The sequence below is a fragment of the Ambystoma mexicanum genome, chromosome 6q (assembly GCF_040938575.1).
Source record: "Ambystoma mexicanum isolate Mex_15411 chromosome 6q, UKY_AmexF1_1, whole genome shotgun sequence".
Lineage (NCBI taxonomy): Eukaryota > Metazoa > Chordata > Amphibia > Caudata > Ambystomatidae > Ambystoma > Ambystoma mexicanum.
The window spans coordinates 1,550,026,993-1,550,043,301 of NC_090937.1; positions in this window are offsets into that span (position 1 = coordinate 1,550,026,993).

A 16,309-nucleotide genomic window follows, 5' to 3' on the forward strand; every position below is an offset into this window, starting at 1 on the left:
TTACATTTTGTTAACATAACATAACATATACAGAGGACGAAGAAGAGGAAGCGGGACAAATCACATCTTATTGGTGGCGTCCAGGAGCTGTATTGCTCAATGTTGGGAGAGGTATAAAATCCCTTCTGAGAAGGAATGTGTTAAAAAAGCAAGAGCCATACACGAAATGGAATACATAACACACCTAATGGACAGTCAAAGAGAAATATAGAAGCAGCCTGGCTCTCTTTCTTTGACAAATATGGAAGGTAGCCCGCCATTGAAGTGGAACCACGATGCATGGTATTATAATAGTAAATGTGGGATGTACATGGTGTTTCAATTATGATGCGTGAGAGGGAGAAGAGAGGGTTCTGGGAATTTACAGGGGAAGGGCGTCTTTCTCTTTCTTAGTTTTGTGAATGTAACCTGTTATTGTGGTTTTATAGATACTTCAAAAAATGACACTAATGGGGTCATTACGAGTTTAGAGGCAGCCATGGCGCTATTAGCGCCATGGCTGCCTCCAAACCCGGGTCCGGTCTGGAAGAATGGGGACTTACCAGGATATTCCGACATGTGTGGACCCAGTAAATCCCCATTCAGTTTACCATTCTCCATTCCCATTTGAGCCCCTATAGGGTTCAATTGGAATGGGAAAGGTGCTAATAACGGGCACGCAAATTGCGGGCCCGTTATTAGCGCCAAGGTCCCTTAACGGGTCCTGTAAAGAACGGCTGGTTAGACCAGCCGTTCCTGCTGGGACCCACTAAGGGACCACGGAATAGGGCGGTAAGGGTTTACCAGCACCGGTCTCCTTGCCGGTGCCCGTTAACCCTTACCGCCCACCTCGTAATGAAGCCCTAAAACTTGATTTTGAAAAAAAACGTGGTGGTTCAGATTTGGTCTAGCCTTTACAAATGATGCCTATGTTTATCAGATATTTGGCAGAAATTGTGATGTGCGACTGAAATAGTTTGCCTGCAGGCTCATTAGTATTCATGCAAGGCATGGAAAACAGCCAATTTAAGTGCAGATGCACAGCTGGCATACATGTATACCTTTTTGCCAAGTGCCAATGGCAAAATCATTTCACAAAAAATATGACATCCCATAGACACATTTTAAACTCAGCCAATGTCAAAACTGAAGATTTACTCACTGACACAGCTGACTGGAAATGACACAAGAAACAACCATGCACTGTGCAAAACACACAGGAGCCATCACCCCACTACAACGGCACTATAACACGTGAAGAACAACAGCCAGAAACAGAACATTGCACACTGTGCTGCATATTGTAAGACAACAACAAAGTGAATGTCTGCAAAACATGTAGCAACTGCCAAGTCTCGTGGCCACCACTGCTACAAATGGCACCACCATCTTATGATGGGGCTTAATCTTACATGCATACATGATGATCCACTATTTCCCCATGAGCTATGTGAAGCACAAGAACACTGCCTCAGTGTCACACTTAAGCAATAAACACCTCTGGGCATGGGCATTGCTGGGCCAGTTAATGCACTGAGCCAGCTAGAAGCCAGAGCGAAACGAGGCATTTCCTGCCCCTGCGCAGAGGGGTTTATTGCTATTAGTATCCTGGCACATTGTACCGTGTACTAAGAGGTTTTTCTTTGAAGTTGAGAAATGACGTGTTTACTGTTTCTCAACTTGTGAAAAAACTACAAAACAAGATGGCCGAGCATGAATTATCCAGAAGGGAAATACATGTAGTCCATTCCCCCTTTTAGTGGTGGCCATTACTGGTATACAGCTCAGACCGCGAACACAAAGTGTTCCAGGCCCCGGCGAGGGACGAGGGAGCGCAAAGTAAGTGGGGTTGGGGTGGGGAGGAGGGGAAGTGGGTGTTGGGGCTGCACTTAACTAGTACGGGTGGGGAATGTGGGGGTCTCCCGCTTCCAAGGAGGCTCAGAACAGCTGTTTTACCATGCAGTAAAACCGCCATTCTGAGCCTCCTTACTGGCTGGGAGGGCACCACCCCCTTCGCCCCTAGCTGTGTACTAGTAGACCTGAATTGCCTCCACATAACCTAGTACACCATCTTGATGTTCCATTGTCCCTGTGACTGCCCTGCCAAGGTCCCACCCTGAATAACCAATGGAGAAAACAGCCAAATAGCCACCAATGTTTAGGGGTAGTAGCCACAGACCCATTAAGTGTATTCTTTCACGGAATAAGACATGCCTGTGGCTGACCAGCTTCAAGGGTAGACTTCACTCACACAAAATGATTGCAAAATCCAAAATATGGAGCGTGCTCCTCTATTATGTGTACTTGCACAGTGCACAGCACTTTCAGCCCCACAAAGTATCTACCGATTCAGGGCTTGTGACTGTACACCACACACAAGGAGCACGGGTATGCCAACTCTCATGTACACAACAATAGTGCCCACAGAAAATCAGACAGACCTTATCATCAATCACTAGTGACACTCAGTTCAATACATCTGGACTGCACACTTCCAGCAACACGCACACAGGAATAATGTTACTGTGTAGATTAGTAAATCTATCATACAAGGAATGGAGATGTGCACATAGTTATACATGAATTGTGAGACTCCTCCATGGGAGGAGGGGGGACCAATGTATCACAAGGGCATAGCTGTGTCTCCGGCTGTGAAATACAGGATCCTGAGACCCATCCACCACTCATGCATATTTAACCCATGTTAAACGCACTACTAGCAGGAAGGCTACTTGAATGATGTGTGGAGGCTATACATGACATTCTAAGGTTGTGTGGTGGTTTCTTCTTCACAGCCTTTATTCTGCATCCTTTCCCCCTAAAATAGCTGTCAGTGGAAGGTATTTAACAGCTTTACAAAACTATGTTTTTAAAATTATTTTTCTTATTTAGCTTCTATAAGGGGTTATAGGTCATAGTACCGAATCAAAAGGATCGAATGACAAAAGGGCAAAAGGGTCGAGTCAATTCGACCGAAAAAAAGGATCAACATTTTTTTTTTGTTTTTTGGGGGGATCCGTCCCCAATCCCGTGTTTTTGGTGTAAACACACCCGTTTAACGCTAACCTAGAGCAAAAAACAAAGAAATACATTTTAATTTATTTTTCGATCCTTTGGTTTGCGGTTGAATGCACTCTCACCTTTTGCATTCGATCCTTTTGTTTTCGAAACTTTAACTGGACACCACTATAAGGCTGTGCGCTACAGCCTTATGAATAACCAAACCAGAATTTCGGGTCTGCACAGTACACTTAAGGGATTTGCCAAAAACATATAAGAGTGTTCAGCAATCTATAGGATGAGCCCTGCGTGTGCTAGCCCTCCCTTTTCCCATTGACATATCTCAAAGCCTTCATAGGCCGAGACCTCATAGTTCCTGTGCCAGCCTTCACTGTTCCATATTTCAGCTGGCCACGGTATCCTGGATACACAGAATTGTCCATGTATATATATATATTGATCCTTGTTCCATCTCTGCATTTAGTCCATGGTCTTTCCATGGAAAAAGTACACAAATAGAAAGGCAGGCACATATCTCCATTGCTATGCAAGGACCTCCTTCATTGTGTTAAAAGTGCATTGACCAAATTCTGTCCATAATCTATGGAAATTGCTACTTGGTCTTTGCTGTTTGTTTCGATCAAAATAGTAACCTGAATGTTTGAGTTAACAGAACTATACAAGAACTATATTTGTTCTTGACATAAGAACCTTTATGTATTTTAACAACGCAATTATTGTCAGTGCATCAATAATCCCTCAAAGAATCTGCATCATTCTCAAAGGCAAATTAAATACAGGCTGATGCAGAGTGAATCATTTACACCACCCAAATTCATTTTGCTATTTTGCTTTATTCTCAAAAGCTCAAACGTCCCCATCATCGCCTTTGCAACTCCTCCCCTGTTCATGTAAGGTGTTAAGGGTGAAGAGAAAGTACCATGTAACATTTGGGCTGCACTGCAAGTATTCTTAAGGAGATTTACACAATTATAATAGGCAGACAATATGTAAACACTAAAAGACACAACATATTTTGATTAATCAATGTTCCTTTTTGCTTTTATAATATGTTTATTCGAAACTTGGTAGAACATCATTACCCATTTACCAGTTTACATTATGTCCAGTTATCAAATTACGTCATTCTGTGTCTATGAGTGGTAATTCCACCCCAGCAGTATTACAGTCACTGTCGGGAATGACTGCTGGAATTACGGCCATATTATGACCTGGCGTGCGCGCACAGACCCCTATTGGCGGAAATGGTAATACAGTCTGGCGGATTCTACAGCCGGCAATGGCCATCGGGCGGTAATACCACCAAAATCACACAGGTATTTCAGTTACCACCAACACACCGGCCGGTAGTACCATTGCTGCAGGCACAGCAGCCAATATTACCACCACCGGTAATACCAGTGGTGGAAATAACATCACATCCGGAACTGGAAGCATAGCAGTGGCCATCTTTAAAAACCATTCCATTCCGAATCACCCATTTCCTGTTGCCATCCAGTCCCCATACGTGTGGTAGCATCATGTCACAGGAGAAAAAATATGCCCCCCAGAACTCCAGCTGCGGAGGTCCAAGTCCAGAGTTCACTGCACTGCCAGATTTACTAGTGGACATGCAGAGGAGCTATTTCAGAGCAGGCAGTGGGCAGTGGGCATCGTTCCCTGTGAAGCTAAGGACTGCACAAGTAATGGGATGACCTGATGCTGAGGGTCCTTAGCCTCATTGCCAAACACAGGAGTGAGAGAGCAGCCACAGGCATTGGGAGGAGACAGCCAGCTCCATCTTCCACATGGAGGGCAGAGAGGGGATACGGAGCGTGGAGGCCAGCGCAGGGGCCTAAGGCGATGGCGGTAAGTCTATCTTACCCCATGTTCATGTGAATGCAGTGTTCAAAAGCATGCGACCCCCAGCAGAGATGGGCAAAGTGGACAAGGGAATGGGACAACACATAGCAATCAGAGCAGCTGCTCAGTGAGTACACACATGTGCCAGAGGTAGCAGGGAAATGTAGCAATGCACATGCAGCACTGTAGGTGAAACGTGCATGCTAACATATGAACACATGAGCAGCACCCATGTGTGCCATGATCGTCCATGTGTCCAAGTGATGCCCCAACACACCCACAACAAGCCACCTTGGCAGGCCAGCAGGCCAGCAGGCAATGTGCACATGCATGCACCGTGTACACCTTCAGCTGGAACTACGACCACCTAGTAGTAGCAGCACTCCTTGGACCGATACCACCCATGCCAATCATACAAAATGTGCATCGCTGGAACACACACAATGCAGGCACATCATCTGCCTCCACCTATGCATAGGCCAGACCCCTTGCCAGCAGAGGCAAGCAGCAGAGCAGGGCAGCAATGCCACCACCACAGCCACCTCTACCTCCTTTACCACCACAGTGGATACACCAGAAACTCTGGAGGATGTCACCATCCCAACAGCGGTGCTCAGTGGCCCCTTCAATAGCCAGGCAGGTGGCACGGCTGTCAATGAAGCTGCCTTTGCCATCCCATAGCCAGCACCTATTGTTGTACACACTGCTGCCGTCCCTGCTCTGGCTGGAAGGTGTGCTGTAGCACCTTGTAGCATTTGTTGTGCTAGATGGATTTACAAAGTAAAAACCTCCGACCCAATAACTGGACAGAATCAAAGGAAATGGAAAAATACTGCTTTAATCTCAAGAAGTAAAGCAGGGCGAATACACACACATCAACTCGACACATGCAGGATCACACAGTTTTTTTCAATCATGCGTAGTTTATATAATGCTAGATGCATCATCTATGACATTATCCTACGTGGCAAACTTCAAAAACCTATTGAGGGGTGGGTTTGGATTAAGGGATTAAGGGAACAATTCTACATATAGAATGCATGAGTGTTAGTCTCTCATTGGCAGCCCCTTGTTTCTAGGACAGACCCTGAGCTACTTCTAGTCACAAAGTATAAAGTAATCATCACAGCAGAAAATATGGCAGAGGACTCATATTCTGCAATATTGTGTGAAAAAGTGCTTGGCAGGCTATTTTAATTGGTTGGCAACCCACATCCAACCTTGGACTTGTTAGCAGCACATAAATAGAAACGAAACCCAGGTGCTTGGAGATACATCAGATCTTCCTTTGTTTCACAATTAGGCCATCCTGTTTCATCGGTAGGCCTCATGCCAGTGTCTTCTGTTTTGAAGGTTGACCATGCCAGTCTGCATAGTCTCGGAACATTTGAGGGATTGTATGTACACCGTTATCTTAGCACCAGGCCTAATGAATAGCACTTGTGAGCTCTTCATCACGTGTTGTAAGACTATGAATTTGTCCATATCGACTGTGTTTTTAACCTTATTTGATTCAACTTTTGCTGGGTGCAGTTCTTCTTTTGTTTTTTAGAGACTTGCTCACTCTATCCCACATTGACTTAATGCCTTTTAATCACCCAATATTTGGCATCAGTAACTGTTTGTATTCTTTAGAAAATATGTCCTTGCGCATGGTCTGCTCATAGACTCCCTTCGTGGTTTTTCTTCATTTCTCAAAATAGCATTGTTGGTTCAAAGCCTATGTGCTGCCCTATTTTGCAAGGGAAACAGCTACTGCACCGTCTTTCCACATTTAAGATCCTGGGCTTGTGGTTTTGAGGTAATTGGGTTGTTTGACAAGAGCTGTCATCCATCATGTTCTGATGGTAGTCCTAAACATTGAATATGTACCTCTATTAAGTAAGCTTCAATGTATTCTTTCTACCTTGCCTTTTCAGTGTATTTCAGCGTATTTACAGTTATTTACCAGGGGGGCCACTTCATTCTTATTTTAGTTACGTCATTATTCTTAAGTATTTTCATATCGTTTCAACATAGGGTCATACATCTACTTTCGGACCCTCTTTTGCTCTTGTACGACTTTGGTTAATGTACATCCATATCGCGCACCTTTTTATTCATGGCTGCTTTTTGACAACTCAGCAAGACAAATCCTTCTTGGTAGGTTTCCTACACTGTTTCAACATGAGGGTATATTCTGAATGGCTGCCTGAGTGCATATCGTTTTTCATACAGTTGATGTGGTATGGACATGTTGCATAAACTTGTGCATTGGTTCCCAATTGAAGCTCCTCATCTGTTACTCCAACAGGATGGGGGCGAGGGGGCGTTGACTAGGGAGAATGCGTCCACTTGCTCCTCAACATTGACCCCTCTCATCACATTCTCGACCAGACTCTTCAAATCCTCTTCTGAAATTCCTGCTTCATCTTCTTTAATCATCTCATCATATTTTCTTTTCTTTGGAACCCATATTTTTCTCACCTCCCTCAGGTGGCCAGCATTGTTTATGTGTTCATGTTCATCCACACTCCAGGTCATCCATCGACAATCTCCCTCTGGTGCATGAAATATCCATCGTTCCAGATATTGGTTCCGATCCTGCTGATAATAGAGCTTTGTTCCTCGAGGTGCAAGAGAGCGCTTCTTTATATTTTCTTGGATACCTTCTTCTGTTTGCATTTGTTCTCCGGTATGTTTGTTCATGTCAATCATTATTTTAGTTCCAATATCTTTTCTGGCTGTTTTCTGGCATTGTCCCAAGATGATTCTTATGAGACAGAATCCCAACAATACTAATAGCAATATTCCTCCAAGCAGTTTAAAAGCATTTGCCAACCAAGATGGAATCCATCCAATCAAGGATGAAAACCAATCATCTTCTGCTGTTTTATCAGTTTCATCTTTCGTCTGTGTATGCAAGGTTGTCAGCATCGTAATTGCCTCTGTCAATGTCCCATTTTCTCCATCATGAGCAGGTTTAAATGAATAGCAAGAAGGTCCAAACTTGGCGCATACACCTCCTTCCTTTGCTGTTATCAGATCCCGAAAATACCTGTTCTGGACAGTCATCAGCCTGATGGCTCTCAGTTCGTCCTTTATTGCATTGAACCCTTTTATTGTTGCATTGATCGTCTGCATATAAAAGGGGAAAGAATCTGAGAGACCAATTGTTAAGGCAGAACGCAGTAAAGATGGCAAAGGACACTACAAACCAAAAAATGTGGCACCTTTGCCTGTTTACACTGCGTAACTACAATAATATAACAAAAGAGCACTATGTAAGACATCCAAGAACAGGTGCTAAGATTAAACTTCGACATTTTGCGACTTGCAACACTAAGTCAGTAATTTATGCACTAAGCTGCTCCTGTGGGATCTATTACGTAGGGCAAACAGCATGCAAAAGGAAAGAAAGATGTAATGAACATAAGAGAAACATCAGGACGAACAACAGTCGCACAACACTTTACAGAAAAAAGATGTAATGTGGCACAATTGACATACCAAATACTTGAGGTAGTGCTTAGAGCCCCTAGAGGAGGGAACCATGCGAAGAGATTAGACCAACGTGAACTCTGTTGGATTGACAAACTAGACAGCATGAATCCACATGGTATGATTGAGGAGTTCCACCTGGGGGTATTCTTGTGAGCAGAACATCAAGATGATCAACAAAAGTGAGATATCTTTTAGATGAATACTGCCAGATACATTCCTATCTGCTTGAGTGCCAAACAACTCCTTGCATAGCCAACTTTGGGCAAAATGATAGATCTCTTGAGATACATTACCCTTGGATCCCTATTGCAGCCAATATCCGGTATTTACTGATAGGTAAACAACCAAAGTGGATATGCTTTAGGTTAATGCAGCCATGTACAGCCCTACCTACTTCTGTGTCGAGCAACACACAGCACAGCCAACCTAGGGTAATAAGATATATTACTTTGGATTAATAACCCTTGGGTTTCTATTGTGGCTAATATCTAGTCTGAATAGATGTGCCTAACAGAGGGACTGTACATACTGAGTTTAATAAGATATGTATATAACCAACTAGCCCAACTCCACCAGTTGATGGAAACAACGTGCAATCAGAAGCTTTGGATCATTTAAATGCATAGGAACTGTCAAACAATTGCATACTGTGAGATGAGTGCTGATTGAGTAGCATAGATACATGTACAGCAATTTCGCGTGAAACTAGCTATATGAAAAATGTAGCTTCAATAGATTGTGAACATGAGCACCCTGTACACATTTAGATATGAAATTGACCTATGAGGACTAACGGCAGAATTCAGCATACATATCGTGGGCACCGCATGGTGACTTCATTTGTTTACATCTGATGTCACCACGTGGATGCACGCACACCGCACAGACTATACACGACAAATGGGGATGAAGGAGAGAACTGAACCACCATTATTCACAGACAACATAGACTATAGATACTCCTGAACACAGAACAGAGATGTGAGTACAGGCTACATTTGTCTAACCCACAACAACTACATATACGGACGGTTAACCTCACGATCCATATCATAATTTTGCATTCCAGATACGGCAGGAAGAGCAGGATCAGAGTGCTGCTGCACTAGCTATAGGAATAGCACAGCGCTATTTACACGGCGGGAACAGAGTCTTTATGGACCATATACCTCTATAGGTAAGTGGATCAGACAATGAGTGGGAATGAACAGCATTAACATAATGTGGAAGCAGGGGTTCACAATACAGATGAACAATTATTATTGTTATAGAGTTAAAGCAAAGTGAGTGACACTAGCCCATTACATTGACTGGATGACTAAAATCTTAACCGGCTTGAGAGAGAGAAAATAACACCATATTTATTACTCGTTGGCAATAAGGATGCACAAGAGGCTTTGTCCCTAATGACAATAATATATTATCTACTACATAGATTCACGTCACCCACCGGGCCCCCTCTTTACAAACGGAATACTGGACACTACAGAGCTCAAGCGCTATTTTGAAGCGGGCTTTCTACTTCACATCTAGCTAAAAGGTAGAATGATACCATATTCAGAACACCCGCAGAATTTGAGTAGTGTTACATTAAGTAGCAAATTCTATAACAGTACATATATCATCCAACTTGTAGGTCACTTTCCTAATTTGAACAATTGAACTCCGACTAACCTAGTCTCTACCAGACATCCACATAGCTGACTGCAAAAGGATGCCCATGAGAGGTAGGGGATTGTGAAATGAGCCATGTACATTAGATATTGAGAACAGTTCTTTTGGTAAAAAAAACAGATTCACTAATTAGAAATCTGTTTTTTTGATTACACAGAAATTACAGAATGAATTAGAAGATAAATCCCACAATAAGAACATTGTTTAATGGTTTTGCTCCTGAAGAAGGGATTTAAAGTCCCGAAACACGTCAAGCTCATTATTTATTTCTTTTTTTAAATTTCCGTTTATTGATTGCACCAAAATATGTACACAGATGCATTGGACAATATGTACAGAATATTGCTGAAATATATCACTTCATGAGATTGATTGTTTTCGGTTTGTTGATTTAAGAATTGTATATCTATTTGAAATATTATTTTTGCTTTTGGAGATATGATTGAAATACAATTTAGAATGAAATCTGAGTGACAACTCTTTTGTGAATTATTCTAATATTTACTAGTAAATAAGTGGATCTTCCTCCCACCAAGATACTTTTATTCAAACAACTCCAGATATCTGACTCGCTAATACCAAATCAACTATTGTTTGACAAAAACGTAGTGTGTGCAGGGGACGTGAGTGTTCCACAGCATGTGAACACTGTTTCCTTCTGTTCGTCTGCAGTGGTTCCCACCTTGTAATCTGGAGCCACTTGGCATTTACTGCCATTTGAAGTCCTAGTATGAATATAGACATCATTATCATAGAGGTTTTTCTGAATCGTTTATACTTATCTGGAATGTCGTTGTAGGCCTCTATGGACTTTGAGGAGAAGTAATTCTCTCTTTTTAATTAACGAAGATGAAGTGATCTCTTCCTTCTGTTATACTCATTCATTTTTGGGAACTCTTCAATATCAAGGCCACTTTGGGGAATCGCAAGTGCTGGGACATGTACATTCGCTAAGAAACTCACTCCTACCCAATCCTGAGGCAACTGCATGCATGCTCTGGGTCTACAAGCCCAATATCGATCAATTATAACTTAATTTCCTCCATTCATTCCAGGTAGTTCAATTATTTCTCCAAATCCTTTATTTTTTCCAACATAGACCTTGCCATCGTTCTACATGCCCATACACCAACAGCTACGTTCTTTCCCAGCATCCTGGTTCTCCTGATTTTTTCAGTCATGTCAGAGCAATTCATTCTCTTATCAACAACTTGTCTCTTCTCACTAAATTGGGATGGATACATATGTTTTTTGTTTGTCCACTCTAATCCACTCCCCATCCTTTTTCTCTATACATATGTATTTTTGTATGGAAAAGTTTGTCTTGATCGCCATCTTAAAGTTGCCCACTTCCCTTTGAATTGGCTTCTTGTAGCGCAGGCTGCTAAATGACTGAGTCATGGTGTATCATCTGGAGACATTTCTCTTACAATAAATGTTCTTGCCACATTCATGGCATACAGTATTAGGCAACAAATATAGCAACTTTCTTCTGAAGTACTCTCTCCCACCTCTTTCATGTACTGATACCATCAATTATTTGCCAAATTAGCCGATTTGTCTAACTAGGAGTTAATGCTTTCATTATTTTCTCCAGCATCTCTTTTCATGCGGGAAAAGGGTTTTTTAACATCAGAACAAAATGGGGTTCTTGGTTTCTTAATCTGGAAAATGGGAATAATGGGACTGGTAGGGGATGTCTTATTTCCTACTTTCTCACTGCCTATAATATTTGTGAATGCCAATGTTATAAGGAGAATGGTCAAAATCAGAATACCACAAAAAATGCCACAAATTATTCTGTTTTTGGTGTATATTTTTCTTTGAGCTACAGCTCTCACTTCTTTGAAAATTTCTATTGTCAAAACTTTATTTTTGCTATATGTCCATTTTTATCGTTTCATTCATGTCATACATTTATAGCAAGAACTGTAAAATGATCGCCAAAACAATTCTTAAAACAACTAAGCCATTTTTTGGTTCTCCCAAAAAATTTCACTATATTCGTATTCCTTCTTATTAACGCTGGATAAGAATGAAGTATATAAGAGAAAACAGCAAGTAAGAATGTATGACGATTGGCAACATAAAAGCTCAAATATTGGGTTCCCTCTTTGATTATTCCATAGTTTTTTCTATTACACTTCTAGAGTAGATATTTAGATATTATTGCAGGTGAATTAAGCCATAAAACAAGCTTAATCTAAAAGTGTTTTGTTTTCTTTATCCAACATTTTGACCTTTAATCTTTTGGTCATCCTTTGCTGTTCTTCTCTTCGCTGTAGACACTTGCTTCACTGGAAATGCTTTCTTCGCTGTGGGAACTTGCTTCACTGGAAACGGGTGCAGGAGAGGTCAATGTTGTTTCACTCTTATACGGTTTGACATCATGGAGATGGATCCAAGCCCTTCTTCCTTTTATTTTAACAGCAGTAGGTCTTATGTTGTCCACCTTACATGGGCCTTCAAATTGAGGGGCACTCCAAGTGCATAGAAATGTGCCTTTTAATACTTGGTCCCCTATATATACTGGCAATGCCATCAATGAGTTTTAAATTCTTAGGCAAATTGTCCTCTTTGTTTACATTTGACCCATCCTGTTGACGCTTGATCTGTTGAGAATTAAACAAAATACTTTGAGACATCGTTTTTAAATAATCATGCATTCCATCACCTAATGACGTTGCTACACTGTGGGCACCCGTATTTTCACTTGTTGGGGGGTAGGGGTGAGAGGAGTCCTCATTCGGACTCCAGTCACCAATCCATGGGTTGTTAAATGTTGATTCCTCAGTGCATATAATGCAAGAGGTACGCAATGTAGCCATCCTTTGTATAGTGTTACCTTTAGCTTTGCGATCCGTTCCTTCAAACGTCCATTTAATTGATCACATAACCCATTATCTTGTGGGTTATAGGCCGAAGCAAACTTATGCTTAATGTCTAATAGTGAGACAACATTTTCAAAGAGTTCATTCACAGAATGCAGTCATTGGGCCTCATTACGACCCTGGCGGTAAGGGGTTAGCGCCATCGTTAGCTGCGCCGACCCCTTACCGCCAATCACGAGTTCCCTTTCCGCCATGGCGGTTTTTACACCTGCTTTTAGCGGGTGTAAAAAACCATGGCGGTAAGGGAACTTGGTGTTAATTACGCCACCGTAATTTACGGTGGCGTAATTAACGCCTTCCCCACTCCCATTATGCCCTATGGGGCAAAAATGGGAATGGGGAAGGGTAAATGGGGATTGGGGATTTACCGCCCCGCCAAGGTCGGAATGGGGCGGTAAATCCCCTTACCGCCATGGCGTTAACGTAGTTAGCACCATGGCGGTAAAGTCACGGCCCTGGCGGTAACTTTCCGCCAGGGTCGTAATGAGGCCCATTGTCGGATCGCAAAACTTCTCACACCCCCCATCTTTAAAAGACCTTGTGAACCAAAAACTTTGTGGCACATGAAGCATCAGGATGCATGCATGGTCCTGCCTCAATACTTCTAGAAAAGGGACAAACTATAACTATGATGTATCGATAGCCAATACATGTTTTCAATACATTTTCTATGTGCAAATGGTGGAAGGGGCCATTAGGTCTGGTAATTACTCCTCTCACCGTTCACATGGTCTGCCCTGCTGTACATTTTGTGCACATAATACAATTTACAATGAACTGCGCCACCTGCTCACTGAGGTTGGGTATGAAGCAGTCTTCTGATATGGTAGCAACTAGACTCTCTCGAGTCACATGCGTGGGATAGTGGAGCTGTTCCAATGTTACTCTCAATAAAGCTAGAAGCATAACTGGCTTTCCTTTGCTATCCTGCCTCCAAATAGCCTCAGTGGGGGATGAAGAACAACCCCACTTTTTCCATAACTCATTTTCTTCCTGTGATGCTAGTCTTGGATCTCAGTTAACTGTCCTATAGACATCATATTAAATCCTTCTTTAACCAACATACATCGACATTTCACTTACTATAATTCTTTTAACTCATCTTCACACATAGTTGAGTAATATTCAGCACATTTGCCTCTATGAGTGCGGCTTCGTTCCTGTGAGAAATAAGTCTGTTCTTTTTGAATGTGCTCCACATTTTATGATGGCTATGGTGTCTGGGAAGCTCAAAGCTTCAAGGAGTTTGTCTAATTGTCCCACATGTTGCACTGGAGTGCCGTCTGTGTGGAGGAAGCCCCTCCTCTTCCAACATGCTAGGCTTGCATGTACTGTTAACATCACATAGATGTAGTCAGAGTACACCATTATTTCCTCATTCTTAAAGCTTTGCAGTGCATCAATAAACGCAAGTGGAGTTTGCTGGAGACAGAGTGCTGGAGTATTGCGTGCCGTGCCTTTAATTTTTTATCCCCTCCCTGCCCTGCCGACTCAGCTGCTGTTGGACATATATTCACTCTCCTCCGCACAGCCGAGCGAAGTGAAGACAAGTGGAGTTTACTGGAGTTCGGTGGGTCTCGGTGCATGGTGTGCGGCGGAAGGCGTTGCAAGCGAGGAAAACAAAAAATAATAAAAAGACAAAGAGAGAACAGCTGCAAATGCTCACCACGAACAGTCCCCCGGGTGCAAGAACACGTCTTCATGTAAGATGCGGAGAAATCATATGGTTGTGAATGACCTAGTGGGGTTTAAATCACTGGGTGGGCAGCAGCAATCTGATATGCTGACTGCCGAGATCCTGATGGAAGGTGTGAGCGATGACCCGAGGTTGTCAAACAATGGGGAGTGGGGCTAGAACGAAGGTTCTGATCCTCAGGAAAAGAACGTTTGTCTGAAACAAGCAAGTGGGGGCGAGCAGGAGGGAGTGAAGTACGCCTCCAGTGGGCTGACTGACAACAACATGCTGACAATAGAATCAGCGGTAGTAGTACAGAATCAGGAATCATGCACCAATGTTACACAAGGAGCATTGAATAGCCCTAGCCGTAGGCCCAGCAGCCTACAGGAACTATCCAACCTCAAAGGGGACAACAACAGTGGATTACATCTATATATAGAGTGGAATCTTTTTGTCCACAAATAAAACTCCCCTTTACTAAACCAATAGGGCATCAACATAGACAATATGTTCCCCTCTCTTAAAATAGACTGAAATATCCCCATTTCACTGTACCTTGTTTTGGGATAGAGCAATTTACATTCTAATCCCTATAGTGGGAAACCAATCTTCCAGACATTTAACAATGGCCGCCATGTTAGATCACAATCACTTACCGCGTACACCTTGTCGCGATGACGCCAATACGCAGCGTATTAGAAATACAAGGCAGGTCATGTGATCGAGTAGCAATCGTTTGTACCTGCACACAGATTTTGAAACGCTGCAACCGCACCTGAATAGAAGTAAGTGCGTCCGTGTCATATATTCATTGCCTCACTTAGGGAGTTTTTCATTATACGGCTTCACTATATGTCGTTTCTTTGAATTTATTTCCACAAAACGCTCGAATTATAAGAGCATTTGGCAAGAGAACTTCCCATACCAATTTGGTAACAAGAAGCATTTTCTAAGTGTACCCACGAAAAAACACATCTGGGAACACATAGCCCCACGGGCTTAGCAGGAAGGTGAAGGTAGGAGTAAATACCCGCCATTCGTTTTTACATTATAACAATTACGCTTGTTGAAACATATGGTCACCATTCCCTTGTATACACTGTTTTCAATGCAGCTCGATATGGTGCCGGCTGACATTTGATGCATTCCTTTGTCAATATGGACACATCCGTTGCAGTAAAAATAGACACCGCCCCATACTTCTTGGAGCGTCGGTTTTGAGAAAATATGAAGGTATGATTATGGTTAGAAACCACCACTACACAGATACACATATAAGGTATTGTTTCTTGTGGATTACATTAACGTATGTATGCCCCACAGTTTGGAGTATATAATCAGCCATTTTTTGACTTGAATATAATGAAATTACTATTAGTCGAACTAAAGAAGAAAAATAGATTAGGACAAGCAAATTGGGTCCGAATAACACCAAGTGGTATATCTATTATTGAATATCGATATATCTATGGTGCACATGTAACAATGAATGAAATGGTTGGACATATAAAGAAAGATGAGGCAGTATTTTTAAATGATCATCCGTAATGGAGTTGGTTTTTAATAAAATTATATATTTGTGTTTTTCTGTTTAGATACACTGGCTAATATAAAGCATTCGTTGTGAAATACATGACATCAAACACCAGTTGTCTTTTGGGTGTCCTGACGAAAGCCTTATTTGGATGACTAGACGTCCATGCGACAACAAGCTTATGCATATCATCTTGTGGTTTGACTT